Below are 8,307 nucleotides of genomic sequence, written 5' to 3' on the forward strand. Positions count from 1 at the left end.
ATATAGTGTAACTAATATGTCATACTATTGAAGCATTTTTTATAATAAATTCTCCTGCGTATCAGTTTAATTAGCGTTGCATCATGGCCGCCGCGGTAGCAGTCATAGTGGATTTGACCCAAACCGACCAACAGCTTTCGTGTGCTGACTAGCCAGTGTCAATGTTAATTATTTATAGTAAGGATGGCTAGTAAGTGAGCGCAAGCGGTTTGTGTGGTTGGGTAAAATCAATACATGCCTTGCACGTACGTCATAGGCTGACGTCACGCGCAGGTGACGCCCATCTTGGTGGTTGAGTTGGCCGTGTTGACCGCCATTTCGCCATGGTAAACTGCGCCGCGTTCGGCTGCAACAACCGCTCGCGCAACAAAAAGAACGACACCGGCAGCTTCAAGGGCGGCTTCTACCGTATCCCGGCGATAGTGACGTCGGAGAGCCCCGAGGCAGAGCGTCTGTCGAAAAAGCGAAGGCTGGAGTGGCAGAGCAGGAGTCGAGCTCGACGATGCGGCCACGCACTATCGAGTTTGCGGGATGCATTTCGTCAGCGGTGAGTGCTATGGCCCCCTTTTATAACATGTTTATGTTCGTGCAAGCTTTGCGACGCGCTACAGGTTAAAGATATTATACTTCGTAAATCGCACGGAAGAGCCTCAATGCGACGCGACAGAACCGGCTGTCGCTCGGACCGTGGAAACCAAGCGAGGCACGTCGCGATGAACAGCAATGACGGGCGGCGTGTTGTGGAAATTTAGAAAGGAGCGACGAGACGCGTGACAGAGAGCGCGATGGCAAATCTCGCTGCTCGTCGCCGTCTTGTGCCGTCACATTGAGAACGCAACCGCAGGACCCGCAACCCAGTGGTGCAAAACCGCACGACGCATGATGCTCATCCAGACGGCACAGGCAGGAGTGAGTATCGCCCGCACGCTGGGACGATACTCATCCAGGTCTCAACATTGAACCCTCCTCTACCCCTTGCGATGCAAACGAGCGTCGGGGCGGCGTGCGGTCCTGTATCACTACTGCGTGGTGCACGTTAAACAGCCCAGGTTAGCAGTCCCACGTGCTGGATAAATCGCTTATGTACTGCAAGTGAGCCATATCACGAAAATCTTTGGGATTCTCCTCACGCTGTCTAAAGGCTGAATGACAGTTTACATTTTGGCTTCAACCATCTAAAAATGATTTGTTTGGAAATTTCAGGCAAACCATCAGCATTGTTTGACGTCGACCATCCTGACTGGGCCCCCAGCCTGAATTTAGGGTACAAGGGAAAGGATCCTGACAAAAATGGCAGGTACATAAACATGCTCTGAGTTAAAAGGATGGATCCCGGTTAAAAGAAGATTAGCACGAAGTTAGATGTTTCTGTTTACTCCGCAAGCAGGTACAACCGTCGCAAGGCGAGAAGAGCTGCTGCAAGTGAGAGGACGCTGCAAGGTATGTTGCCACCTCACTTTCCTGAGAGAGTGTTCAAATTCACCCTCTTATAATTCCCGTTAATAGGTTCGGATTTCTCCTTTGATGACACGGCAGCTAGCGGCTCTGGAACTTCCGCTGCTCAAGACCACCCTCCTGCTGAAGACGGCCCCCTTGTTGAGGGCAGCCTTTCTGCTGAAGATGGCCTCCCTGCTGAGGACGTCGAAAGTCAACAGGGCGGTAACCCTGCTCCATCGGACGGCCAAGTTGAGCAGCTTGTGCTAACTAGAGGTATGTTTCCTGTTAGAAATCAAGATTGTGGCTACTCTGGTTGTATGAAACGTCCGACCAGGCTGCCTGCACGTTAACCATTTCTGACCATCACATTTGAAAGTGGCCAATGGCACTCAGTCATGCAAGAGGCGCTCCGCCTTTTTCATGAAAGGCCAGTGCTAAGGTATGTGTGTGTGTGGGGGGGGGTAGAGGCTTTTTGGGTCGTGGCAAACAGCCATGACCATCATGACCACCGGGTGGAACCAGTTAATTGTGTTGTTCTACGAGCCGGGTAGCTGAAAGGAAAAGCCAACAGCAGTGCCAAATGTAGAGTGGCGTTGGATTTCATTTATTGCAGCGTGCCTCGGAGAACGACGTGGCACATTGGTTCAGCACAGCCATTAAGTGGCGTTATTGTCGCATGCCACCACCTGCAAAACCCTTCACATACCTTTTATGCTGGTTTTTAAAAAAGACGGGGTACCCCTCACACGGCTGAGTGCCCTTGGCCACCTGGTGGACGAGATGGGTATAGATGATAGCCTGCCAGCAACCTGTTGGGATGTTTCAAACCACCAGAGCATTCACTAACTTGTGCTCCCCAAACCTTCCTGCAACAGTCCAAGTAATAGACGATTATTCTCCAGGAACGCAGGCAGATGACGGCTCGCGGGAAATTGTTGACCGTCTAAAACAAGAGGTCAACCGACTGCGGGTGGAACTCTATTCCCTGCGAGAAAGCCTGAAGGCACGGTGCCTAACGTATGCTGCCTTCCAGAGGGACGACGAACTAATCAAGTTCTATACTGGGCTGCCAAACTTCCAACTCTTGGATGCCGTTTTTACGCTTGTGAAGGGACTGGTGAGGCACAGCTCCATTAACGCCTTGCCTCAGTTCCAGGAGTATGTGGTGACCCTGATCCGCCTCCGGCTGAATGTGCTTCTCCGGGACTTGGCATTCCGGTAACGTATTTTGGTTACTTGTCAGAAAGCATGTTCACATTGTGCGTAACGACCTGTATTATAGGTTTGACGTCTCCGAAGCGACTGTCTCAAGGATCGTAATGAAGTGGATCGATGGCCTCTACTTCGGCTTGGAGAGGCTGGTCAGGTGGCCGACAAGGGAGCAGCTGAAGCGCACCATGCCCATGTGCTTCCGCGTTGCCTTCGGAACAGATGTCGCAGTCATCCTCGACTGCTTCGAGATTTTCATCGAGCATCCGACCTCACACCATGCCCGATGCCTCACATGGAGCCAGTACAAGCACCACAACACAGTGAAATACTTAATTGGGGTTGCTCCTCAAGGAACAGTAACTTATATTTCAAGGGGGTGGTGTGGACGATCCAGTGACAAGCTCATCACTGAAAGCTGTGGGGTTCTCGGTAACCTGCAGCCTGGCGACTTGATCCTTGCTGACAGAGCGTTCACCATCGCGGAGTCGGTTGGCCTCTGCTCTGCTCGACTCAAGATGCCGGCATTCACCACGGGACAAGCCCAGCTAACTCCTTGGTAAGTGGAGGCCACAAGGAAGCTGGCCAACGTGCGTATTCATGTGGAAAGAGTGATAGGACTCCTCAGAAACAAATATATGATAACTAAGAGTATCGTGCCTGTAGACATGCTCTCTGCAGTTCATGAAGATGATGCAACCACACTTGACAAGATAGTTTTTGTTTGTTGTGCTTTGACGAGTGCTTGCGGCTCTGTTGCACAATTTGACTAACTCTGGGCATGTGTGCGACTTGGAAGATTGCTTTCACTTAAGTATCTGCGCGGCTGTCTTTTTTGTCGAGAACCATATTCCTTCTCCAGATTTCTATGCTGTGTATGCCTGTTTTTAGAGTGAATGTGGCATGTGGATAGTTTTTTTTCACTTTTTTTATTTCTAGCTGCAATGAACGCCTTATATGTGGAATTCAAAGTTTTCGGTTTTTAGTTTCTCTAAATTTGGCATACTTGTTTCGGTGGCTCTTTTAAAATTCAATCTTTTTTTTGCAGTGTATTGTATTCCCACAGCAGTTTAACATTTTCAGTAAATATGAAGGAAACACTGTCAGACTTCATGTGCTCTTCAAGGCGCGCTGCAGTTCTTATATGCGGACTAGTTATTGACAATGTGTTGCTTATCGCGAATATTTTCAACAAACTTAAGTAATTGCTCGTTGATGTGCATCATGGGCCACTTACGCGATTGCTACGACTGTCATGATATGTTTTATGTGATGTTTTAATTTTTGTGGGCGAGTAATTATTGCATGGTCTCAATTGTTTCTATTGCCCTATTTTGCAATAAAGGTATGTTTCTTATTAGGTACAATTTTCTTCTAAAAACGCTTTAGGTGTTCCTTTCAATACCATGTTGAGAATTAACACGGTATTTGGACAGAAACAAATGCCCCTGAACTCGTAGCAACAAATCAGTTGTGAGTTTCAGTGGGGAGCCCTAATTATGATGTGTGATATGGGCACTTCTTTCTTAAAAGTGGTGTAATCAAAATCTTCAACTTGTACAATTATCGTTTGAGTAACCGATTCAAAATAGAAACCAAGATAAACATAAACTACATGCGTAATTTGGCCCGGTTGAAACAGAAAGAAATCAGTTACCCTTTCAGGAATAAGGAAACTTGGGCGGTTCCTACATCCCGTTTAAACACTGGGAAAGAGCGCTTACAGTGTACCCTGCCTTCTCTTTTAAATGTATTTTAGTGCGCCGATTTTGATATCTATAAATGTTCTAAACGTCAATTACGTGTCATGTGTACTAAACTGCGTTAACCTTTCTATGTCTCTCATTTGCTTTCTTGTTTAACTGTTCTTTTTATACCTGTTGAAAATGACGGGTTTTAGCTTTTATTGTTACTTTTTTTCGGTTGCCTGTATAACTGTGTTTCCTTTTGTCGCGATGCTGCTGTCTGAGAAAAAAGGGGGCTGCGGCCTCGTCAAGCTGTCTATGACAGCTTTTTTCCGCGGTTCCTTTTTCTGTATCTGTGTTTCTGTATCCATATCTGTGTTTATGAAACAGAAATAAAGTTTCATTATTATTATTATTATTAAATAAACATTTTGCTTCTTTGTTTTGCGCGCAGTTTTTTTATTTGCAATCTTTGCATAGTCATTGACCCTGTGGTGCTTTCTTCATGCCGATGCATGCAAAGTGGTACCATTTTCGTTTGCATTGCGGATTGTCGCACATCACCATCTTGCCATACTCTGGCCCATTGCAGAGACAGTAGACATCCTCATTTTCCACGTTCTCATTTGTCTGGTGCTGTACAGGATGTGACGTACATTTGTATCGCAGCTCTGGAAACAGTACACGCTTGAAAAAGTGAGTGCTCTTCCGCAACATTCTGGCACAAAAGTCCTTGTCTAGAAATATTCTTTCAATAACTATATCCTTTGTTGTCCAGACAACATAGTCTGCATACTTCACCTGGCACACAAACATCTGCATTTGTACTTGCAAAAATGTGCATGCTTTCGCTTCAGTTGAAGGGCATCTCCATCGGGTAGAGTGATACTGCTACTCTTACAGCAAGTGAGCTCTATGATAGTACAGTCTCGCAGACTATATGGGCACTTCACCTCGAGTACCCCTGTGCCACAGCAATCACAACTCACAACTCCATCAGGTGTAGCTGCAAGGAACTGGTGATCGAAGCTGATGTGCACCCCTGATTCGTTACACTTGAAATTTGCATGCCGACTAGTCATTGCTTCGACATACTGTGCTCTTGAACGGGGTTCATTGTCGATGCCCCAAGTTGTCGCTACTGTGGTGAAGGTACCTTGACTGGGATAACATATTCTTTGCATCAGGCTTGGTGAAGGGTCTTCGATTGATGTGGAGCAGGTCGCTTTCGCACATGACGCAGTCACTCTTCCGGCACGAAACGAAAACCATTTCCTGCATGAAGACTGGGCTCTCGTTTCTTCTTCGGTAAGGTGCAGAACCTGCACAAAGAGAAAAACTAGGAAAGCGTCACCAACATCACATTCCCATAGATCATACCTCCTGTTGAACTTTGATTCCGCTTGCCAATTTGTCGCATTCCTCGGAGACTTCTTGCCATGACGGGGCTGCACAGTCGTTGAACAAGGTGCAAAGAAGTGCGGACTTGTACTTTGCAGCTGTCGGTATGTAGGACTCTGCATAGCCATCAACGAGTGAAAGGAAAGCTGGTTTTAACTTTGATGCTTGAGCGTCGTCCAAAAACTTGTTCCACTGCTCATCAGTTGGTCTCAATGGGGCTGGTCTTTGCCGGCGCAGTGCCAGAGTTGTTGATGGCCTTCCCTCATCCATTCGCCTTTTCTTAGTTACTGCAGACGAGAAGTCAACCTTTGCTATCGGAACGCACGTGAGGTTCTTGCAGTATGCTGGAAGCCATTGATTATCTTTGTCGGTGCAAGTTAGCGTGTCTCTGTGCTTCACCGCCACTTGCAGGTAGAACAAGATTGCACCAATGTGAGAGCACGCCTCCCCGCGACCAGCCATACAGGTACAATGAGCCACAACAACTTCACCGTCTTGCTTCACTAGTGCCCATGGCTGCAGGCAGGCTTCCCTGGTACTTTGGGAGTGGTTCACCTACAATATATAAAGAGAAATATTTTACTACATCTAGCAACCTATCAATGTAGATACTGCATGCAGATATTCTAGTGTGCAATGAGTGGCTCCCGGTGTACCAGTCGAACCTGCTCCCGCATCTGAAAATCTTCTTACATGCACAGAACTAGCACCTCAGTGCCGCCGCCCCCCCTCCTCTTCTACCTCGTTTGACGGATTTCCCAAGTCGTCCTACAACCTCCAGTAAATGCCTGACAGGTCTTCGCGAACAACCACCCGCAACATGTAATTTACTTATGGTTAGGCTGGAAGTCTCTTACCTTGCCAATCACGACAACGTCGCTGTTTTGAAGGACTTTCAGTCGCGGTTCTTGATCACATCCACTTGTCAAATAATTGTGTGATTCCAGTGACTTGTGCGCCTTGAACTGCTCTCGCGTGATGAAGCTTGTCTTGCCGACCAGATAGTCCTTCACGTCGCACTCCTCCACTTTGGGGTACGCGCTCGTGTCTGTCACGGTCTCGTCGACTGACAGCGAGAGCGGATCCTTGCCGCCACACATAAGCACCTTCTCCACGTAGCGCGACCGCACCGGCGCCGGCTACTTCCGCGCGTACTCGCTCAACATCGTTGATTCGCATGGACACGTTGTTTCAATGAATTTCTGCAGACGCGCGGGCTTCGAGCGATGTGCTAGGCCGTTGCGCAACCGCGTGCCGCGTGCGTCAACACGGCGGAGCCAACCACCAGCATGGCGAAAGTGGAAAGGGGCGCCGCCCGTTTCCTTGCGTGACGTCACTTGCAAGGCATGTTTACAGACTGATCCCTTGCGAAACGTCACAACGAGGATTGCTGTACTGGATGGGGCCGTTTGTTTATTTTGCCTAACCACCCAAACTGCTTCCGCTCAATGACTAGGCAGCGTCACTATCAATAATTAAAATTAACTGTGTGGCTAGTCATTGAGCAGAAGCGGTTGGTCGGATTGGCTGAAATCAACTATGACTGCTCCTATGGCGGCCATGATGCAGCACTATTTCGACAATATCTGCTTTCCCCATACAATATTATTTCGCTGTTTCGTGTGCCCTGGTTATTGTGTTGTTTACAAACGTTTTCAGAAAATTTCTACAAAGGTAAATGGCAGAAAACGCTATGGGAAAACTGAGGAAAATCTGGCAAGTCAACAGCTCCGTTTTACACTTCGTGTGTGGCCTGTAGATTTGGGTAATGGGGCCCAGAGCAATGGTGGAAGGTTGAATTTTGTTGAAGAGTTGCATGCTCAGGATCAATAATTCACTGGGTTTTTCTGGATTCGGATAGCTGCAGAGTAACTTCGCGTTTTTCCTTTTGGGCCGTATCTGTTCCCATTGAAGTCGTGCAAATCGCCGTAGGAAATTTCTCACTGCAGTTTCCCCAAAAGACTGGTCGGGTTTTGCGAAAACCTAACCACAAACCTACCCTAAGCTAACCTAAGCTAAGCCAACCCAACACAAGTTTACCAGACCCTGCACAACTACAAAAAAAAAAAACCTATCTCAAACCCATCCCCACAGAGTGCAATTTCTGTGACTCGATCGCAGGATAACTTTAGAAATAGCCCACTACAAGATATTCGCCAAAAAAGACCGACGAACAAAAAGTTGTCCCATTCGGAAAAGCGGAAGAAAGGTGCCCTGTTTAGGTTTTGAAACGAAGTATTCCTATCTTTTAGCAGGCACGACACCAGAGCGCTACAGATGTAGTTGGCAGAGTGGTTTTCACGAAATACTCAGCCAATGTTGCTCCACCTAGCGTGCTTAGCCAATCATATGCGACCCACGTTGAGAATTTCGGCAACATGATTCTCACGGCTGCCATGAGAAGAGACACTTTTTGTTGCCCGAAAAACCAGTTGAGCCTAAAGAATTTGGGGTGACGACAGTAAACCCGAACTCTTCGCGTTGAAAAGTCGGGCAGCCACGGCTTTAAAGGGACATTAATATTGAATAACAAAGGGATTAGTTTGTAGAACAATCCAATCACATGTTTCTGAGG

At 47.5% G+C, this 8,307-nt stretch overlaps 1 pseudogene; it reads left to right on the plus strand.

Annotated features, from left to right (window-relative positions):
* Positions 1-323: 323 nt before the first annotated feature.
* On the plus strand, positions 324-3,419 carry LOC144148387 (uncharacterized; annotated as a pseudogene).
* The last annotated feature ends 4,888 nt before the right edge of the window (positions 3,420-8,307 follow it).

The sequence above is a fragment of the Haemaphysalis longicornis genome, unplaced genomic scaffold (genome assembly GCF_048455015.1).
Source record: "Haemaphysalis longicornis isolate Haplotype H1 unplaced genomic scaffold, Haemaphysalis longicornis Haplotype H1 scaffold_8, whole genome shotgun sequence".
NCBI lineage: Eukaryota > Metazoa > Arthropoda > Arachnida > Ixodida > Ixodidae > Haemaphysalis > Haemaphysalis longicornis.